We start from the raw sequence: 7,822 nt of genomic DNA, 5'->3' as shown, positions 1-7,822 counted from the left end.
TGTGTGTCATTCCTAGTTACTTCTTTTTTCTTAGTTACTTGCTGTAGTTATTTCTGACTTCATAATTTGTAGATTATAGTTAAAAATCTCAAATTTGCAACAGTGAAGCTTGAAATAGAAGAGCCAACTTAGTCCCCACAGCATATAATACTTGATGGTTATACAGTCCATTTATCTTTTATGCTCTTTCTATCACAAGTTCCATTTCTATTTTAAGTGTCTATTAACATAAAATGATCACCTTTTAAACTCCTGAATTTTAAGAAATATTAGAAAAATAAGAGATTAACAAGGTAGAAATGTAATAACACCCACTTTCACGTTGATTTCCATACTTCTTTTCCTCCATATTGCTTTGAGTTGCTGTCTAATGTCCTTTTGATTTCAGCCTCAACATTCAGTGTGCTAATTTCTTCTCCATTCCTGTTTTACAAGATAGAATTCTTAGCTAAAAACCTGCTAAAAACTGTAAGGGAGGGTTAAGAAAGAATAATAGAAAGGTAAATGTGATCAACATATATCATATGCATGTATGGAGATTCCATGGTGAAACTTCCTGGTGCAATTAATTTATGCTTTTTTTTATTGTCAGTCATGGGGTCTGAACTCTGGGCTTGGGCGCTGTCCCTCAGCTCTTCAGCTCAAGGCTAGTGCTCTACCACTTGAGCCATAGCATCACTTCTAGCTTTTTCTGCTTATGTGGTGCTGAAGAATCAAACCCAGGGCCTCAAGCATGCAAAGTAAGCACTCTACCACTGAGCCACCTTCCCGGCTCCTTAATTTATGCTTTGAAGTTAAGAAATTAAGTTATGCTAATAAAAAAGATCCTTTGTCTTTGTGTTTTAAGTCTGATGAGCCTTTTTGGCTCTCTGAGCAGTACCATGGTGGTCAGCAAGAACAAATGCCTTACAAAAGGTGGCCAAAAGAGGGCCAGGAAGAAAGTGGTGGATCCATTTTCTAAGTAAGATTGGTATGATGTGAAAGCACCGGCCATATTCAAAATAAGAAATATTGGGAACACACTAGTTACAAGGACTCAAGGAACCAGAATCACAGCTGATGGCCCCAAAGGTCTGGCATTTGAAGTGACCCTCACTGATCTGCAGAATGGTGCAGTAGCACCATGACTGAGGATGTTCAGGGCAAGAACAGCCTGACCCACTTCCATGACATGGATCTTACCTGGGACAAAGTGTACTCCCTGGTCAGAAAGTGGCAGACCATGATCAAAGCTCAGACTGATGTAAAGACTGCAAATGGTTACTTGCTCCGTCCATTCTGTGTTGGCTTTACTAAAAAAAATGCAATGATTAAATGCACGAGACCTCCCATGCTCACCATCAACAGATCCACCAAATGTGGAAGAAGCTGATGGAAACCAAGACTGGACAAGTGCAGACAAGTGACTTGAAAGAGGTGGTTATTAAATTGATTCCATTCAGCATTGAGAGACATAGAAAAGGCTTGCCATCGACCTATCCACTTCATGGTGTCTTCGTTAGAAAAGTGCTGAACAAGCCCCAGTTTGGATTGGGAAAACGCATGGAGCTTCATGGGGAAGGTGGTAGTTCCAGAAAGCTGCTGGGGACAAAACCAGTGCTAAAGTCAAACAAGTTGATGGACACACACCCCCAGTTCAAGGATCCATTTAAAATTCAGATTTTTAAAAGTCACAAACTATTTGTGATGGTTTGCATTTCAAAAAACTAAAGTCTGACGAATATGTGCTATGGACTAGATCTCCTTGTGTTGTACTTCTTAGTGTGTTAAGACACAGAAAGTGAGGCATGGTAGCTCATGCCTATAACCCCATATGCTCAAGAGGTAGAGATTGGAACGCTTATGGTTTGAGGCTACCCCAGGCCTTATCAGTAAGATCCCATCCCAACAAAAAGTCTGGGCATCGCCATATGCTCATCAGGCATGAGGCATAGGTAGGAGGCTTGAAGTCCAAGGCAAACTCAGGCAAAACTGTGGGACTCAATCAGAGGGGAAAAATATTCAAAGCAGCCCAGGGTATGGCTTATTGCATTAAGGCCATTACCCTGCAAGTGCACAGCCCTGAGTCTAAATCCAAGCATAACCTAAAGGGGAAAATATTCTCAGATATGTTGATTTAGATTGCTCATTACCTTTAGAAAATTTGGGATATTTTTTCTTCTAATATCTTTTTCTGCCTCTTTCTCCTTTTTTATATATTTATCATGTCTAACAAACCTGTAGGCATCGGTTTGTAGCTTTTCTTTCTCTCTCCTTTCTACTCAGGCTGAAATCTCTAAATGGAGCTAGCTTCAACTTTTAGGGTTCTTCCTTATTCCTGCTCAAACCTGCTGTTGAATCTCTAGTCGATTTTTTATGTCAGCTATTGTGTTTTTCCACTCTACAATTCGTTGCTTCTTTTCCATTTTCTCCCTCTTTGGATCAGACATTACCAGACCCATCTTCCTTCAGCTCTTGGTCTATGATTGGCCTTTAGCTCTCAGAGCATATTGAAGCTGGTTGATTTAAAGTCTCTCATGGTAAAACCCAGGTCTGGGCTTCTTCCTTAGGGATGGATTCTGTTCATCACTTTTTTCTTTGAACAGCCCACTTCTTGTGTTTTTTTTTTTAATATTATAATACATAACGCTGAAAATCCTAATCACTTAAAATTCATTGCTGCTAGTCCTGGTCTGGCATTAAATGTTTAGTGTGTCTTCAGAAATGTGTTTTGTTGTGTGCAATCTTGGTCTATTGGCTTAATGATCAATGAATGCTGATATAACAGTTTTTTTGTTGTTGTTGTTTTTTTGGGTCCGGCTGTGGAGCCTGAACTCTGGGCCTGGGCGCTGTCCCTCAGCTCTTCAGCTCAAGGCTAGCACTCTACCACTTGAGCCACAGCACCACTTCCGGATTTTTTCTTTTTGCTTATGTGGTGCTGAGGAATCGAACCCAGGGCCTCATGCATGCAAGGCAAGTGTTCTACCACTGAGCCACCTTCCCAGCCCTGATATAACAGTTTAATTGGAATCAAATTCTATCCCAAACTTTACAGATTGACCATGTGTTTGAACACTATTTCAATGCTTCATTTGTTAGGCTATGTTAAATTCCTTAGACATTCGCCTCCAGCTCAAGCAAAGCCTACACATCAACCAAAGTTGAAAATTAAGAGTCTTCTCCAGTCTTTTCTAGCATATGTCCAGCCTCAGTTATTTCTAGGTCTTCTGGATTCTCTGACCTATGTGATATTCCCAATTGTATCATCCTCAGCTTCATCCTAAGCATTAGAATCTTTCCATTACTTTGTCTGTCTCGTAGTTATTTTCCGAGTGAGTTTTAAAGGCCATTGAAAAACACTACCAAATTCTTAATCAGGTAAGACAAACCCTTCCAATAGGTGGAGACTACTGGTCAACCCCACAGAGCCAATTAGTAAGTAATTCCTATGTTTGAATTAAGACATCCGGCCTCTCCCCGAGATCCCCTAGCAGTCCTAGGTGAAGTTATTGAAGGAGGCCCCTGGGGTGGCCTCCAGCTACAACAGTCCACACTGCAACCCCAGAAACACTTGGTCAAACAGAAGCAATGTGCCTGGCACCTGTTGCTCAAATCTGTAATCCTAGCTATTCAGGAGGCTGAGAGCTTAGGACCACAGTTCAAAGCCATCCCAGGCAAGGAAAGTCCATGACACTCTTATCTCCAATTAACTATCAGAAATCCAGAAGTGGTGCTATGGCTCAGGTGGTAGAGTGCAAGCCCTGAACCTGAAGAGTTCAGGGACAGTGCCCAGACCCAGAGTTCAGGCTCCTCAGCCAATAAATAAAAGGAAGCAATGTGCATCCCAATGACAGAAAATGGTTAAAACCAAGAAACTATTCAATTTTATTTCTCCTGGGAGACTGAGACATCTCTTGGCTTTGGTTGTTGTTCTTTGGAATTAAGTTTAATTAGCAGATGTGATTGATGTCATGAATTTATACTGACCTCTGATATTGCATTTTTCATCACTGGCTTCCATGTGTTTGAGATATTTGCACCAGCTTAGAAAGATTTTCTGTTTTGTTTACAACAGATACTAGGGAAATACAGCCAAGAAAGAAAAATTAATGATCATTTATCTCCATAACCACTCAATGGTTTTCAAGTAGATTTGAAAAACATTACAAGAATGCAAAGAGGTCACTCTGTCTTAAATTTACACCATCTAGGGTCATAGCTTTAAAACACATCCAGATGGCAGTTTATTCACACAAAAGCTATTTTTGAACAGTTATTACACAGTAGCAATGCAAAAGCAAATAAAATGGCTATCCTTAAGGCTAAGAAATAAGCTTAAAATGGAAATAATGATCATTTAAAAATAAATAGAAAATGGAATGTGGTTTCTAATGGGTATAGGATTTTTTTTAGTGAGACAACAATATTCTTAAGAGAGATTGCAATGCCAGGTGATGATAGGGGCTCACATCTCTAGTCTAGCTACTTAGGAGGCTGAAGTCTGAGGTTTGTGGTTCAGAGCCAGACTCAAGAGATAAATACTAGAGACACGTATCTCCAATTAACATGCAAAAAATCTGAGAGTGGAGATGTGTCTCAGATTACTACTTGAGAATGAAAAAAATTGAACAAGAGCACAAAGCCTGAGTTCAAGCCCCAATAAAGGAACACACACACACACACACACACACACACACACACACACACACACAATTTTTTTGGGGGGAGAGGGTCCCGTCGTGGGGCCTGAACTCTGGGCCTGGGCGCTGTCCCTCAGCTCTTCAGCTCAAGGCTAGCACTCTACCACTTGAACCACAGTGCCACTTCCGGCTTCTTTCTTTTTGCTTATGTGATGCTGAGGAATCGAACCCAGGGCCTCAGGCATGCAAGGCAAGTGCTCCACCACTGAGCCACCTTCTCGGCCCCACACATAGACGCAATTATAGTGATAGTTTCCTGAATCCTTAAACACACTAAACTCTTTCCAAGAGCCCTGTTTAAATGGGTCAATTGTATAGTCAGTGAATTATAAGTCAGTCATGCCATTTAAAATAATTGTATCATGCGAAGGATGTGCACATTGCCTTGTAGGGGCATCAAAGATGTAGCAGTTGATCCTTAACAGCAGAGAAATAGGAGAAAGCGAACACAGGCACCACTCCATATTGAGATCCAGACATATCTTGGTCATGTCCACCCTGGGTTCTAGTCTGAAATCAAACATAGTTCATGCAGTTTTCACGATATAGGAAATTTTATTTTTTTGATTTTATTTTATTGTAAAGATGCTGTACAGAGGGGTTACAGTTATATGAGTAAGGCAATGAGTACATTTCTTGTCGAGCATTGTTACCCCCCTCCCTTGTTGTTCTCCCACTATCCCTTCCGTCTCCCAATACCCTCACTCCTCCCCTCCCCCCAAAGTTGTAAAGTTCATTTCCAATATACTGTATTGTGGTTATCATGGTTGCAATGGGTCATCCTGTGTCCTTGTTTCAGCATTTTAATATTCCCCTTCCCCTCCCCAAATTAGACAAATGTTTGTACAAGATGCAGGGTACCTAAATCAAGTATGGTGACAACAGGGGGATATACCATAGGAAACAAAAAAAATCACATAGTACATTAAAAACAACAACAACAAAGAAAGACCTCTTGTGTCCATATCTTGGGATACATTTCACTTAGCATCATCGTCTTATATGGTCATATGTACAAAACTCTTGAGTTTTTCTGCTCATCTGATAAAATTATCCTCAACATGTACTAATTATTGCAAATGAGGGAAAACATGGGACCTATATTTCTTTGGGTCTGGCTTACTTCATTTAATATGAAACATTACAAGAAAGAAGAGGAGAAACTCTAGGGCTCCTTGGCACAGGCTGAAATTTTCTTAATAAAGACTCAGAAACACAACAAATAAAAGAAAGCTTGGACAAATGGGATTGCATTAAACCGCAGAGCTTCTGCACGGCAAAGGACATAGCTAGTAAGATCAATAGAAAGCCCATGGTTTGGGAGATCTTCACTAGCCATACAACAGATAAGGGCCTCATATCTAAAATATATTTAGAACTCAAAAATTAAATCCCCCAAAAACAAATCCTTAAAGAAACAACTGCCCCATTAATAAGTGAGCTAAAGACTTAAAGAGAGACTTATCTGAAGAAATAAGAATGGCCAATAGACACATGAAGAAATGTTCAACTTCTCTGGCCATAAAAGAAATGCAAATCAAAACAACAGCACAACACGACACAGTATGACCCATTGCAACGATGATACCCACAAGACAGTACATTGGAAATGAATGTTACAACTTTGGGGAGGGGGAGGAGTTAAGGAGGTTGGGGAGGAAAGGCATAGTGGGAGAACAAGGGAGGAGGTAACAATGCTTGACAAGGAATGTACTCATTGCCTTACTCATGTCAGTGCAACCCCATTGTACAGCATCTGTACAATAAAATAAAATTTTTTTTTTTTTTGGGTCCGGTCGTGGGGCCTGAACTCTGGGCCTGGGCGCTGTCCCTCAGCGCTCTACCACTTGAGCCACAGCGCCACTTCCGGCTTTTTTCTTTTTGCTTATGTGGTGCTGAGGAATTGAACCCAGGGCCTCGAGCATGCAAGGCAAGCGCTCTACCACTGAGCCACCTTCCCAGCCCCCAATAAAATAAAATTTAAAAAGTCCTATATAGTGAAAAACTTCATGAATTATGTTTGATTTCAGACTAGACCTCAGGGTGGACATGACCAAGATATGTCTGGATCTCAATATGGAGTGGTGCCTGTGTTCACTTTTTCCTATTTCCCTGCTGTTAAGGATCAACTGCTACATCTTTGATGCCCCTACAAGGCAATGTGCACATCCTTCGCATGACACAATTATTTTAAATGGCATGACTGACTTATGATTCACTGACTATACAATTGACCCATTTAAACAGGGCTCTTGGAAGGAGTTTAGTGTGTTTAAGGATTCAGGAAGCCATCACTATAATGTGTGTGTGTGTGTGTGTGTGTGTGTGTGTGCGCGCGCGCGCGCATGTGTGTGTGTTCCCTTATTGGGGCTTGAACTCAGGCTTTGTGCTCTTGTTCAATTTTTTTGCATTCTCAAGTAGTAATCTGAGACACATCTCCACTCCCAGATTTTTTGCACGTTAACTGGAGATAAGCATCTCTAGTATTTATCTCTTGGGTCTGGCTCTGAATCACAAAGCTCAGCCTTCAGCCTCCTAAGTAGCTAGGACTAGAGATGTGAGCCCCTATCATCACCTGGCATTGTAATCTCTCTTAAGAATATTGTTGTCTCACTAAAAAAAAAAAAATTCCTATACCCATTAGAAACCACATTCCATTTACTATTTAATTACTATTCCATTTATTTTTAAATGTTCATTATTTCTATTTTAAGCTTATTTCTTAGCCTTAAGGATAGCCATTCTATTTGCTTTTGCATTGCTACTGTGTAATAACTATTCAAAAATAACTTTTGTGTGAATAAACTGCCATCTGGATGTGTTTTAAAGCTATGATCCTAGATCAATAGAAAGCCCATCAACTGGGAGAAGATCTTCACTAGCTATACAACAGACAAGGGTCTCATATCTAAAATATACTTAGAAATCAAAAAATTAAATCCTCCAAAAACAAATCCTCAAAGAAACAACTGCGCCATTAATTACTTTTGGCCACATCCCCACCAGTATCTACTATTATTTGTTTTCTTGATTATGGCCATTCTAACTGGGGTGAGGTGGAATGTCAATGTTGTTTTGCTTTGCATTTGCATTTACCAGAGATGTTGAACATTTCTTCATGTGTCTATTGGCCATGCTTATTT

At 40.2% G+C, this 7,822-nt stretch overlaps 1 pseudogene; it reads left to right on the top strand.

Moving 5' to 3' along the window:
• Nucleotides 1-881: 881 nt before the first annotated feature.
• LOC122128080 lies at nucleotides 882-1,652 on the top strand (annotated as a pseudogene).
• The last annotated feature ends 6,170 nt before the right edge of the window (nucleotides 1,653-7,822 follow it).

Source organism: Dipodomys spectabilis, unplaced genomic scaffold (genome assembly GCF_019054845.1).
Source record: "Dipodomys spectabilis isolate Male_0828 unplaced genomic scaffold, ASM1905484v1 ptg000322l, whole genome shotgun sequence".
Classification (NCBI taxonomy): Eukaryota; Metazoa; Chordata; class Mammalia; order Rodentia; family Heteromyidae; genus Dipodomys; species Dipodomys spectabilis.
The sequence above is the reverse complement of the archived record's forward strand: the minus strand, read 5'-3'. Positions and strand labels throughout refer to the sequence as shown.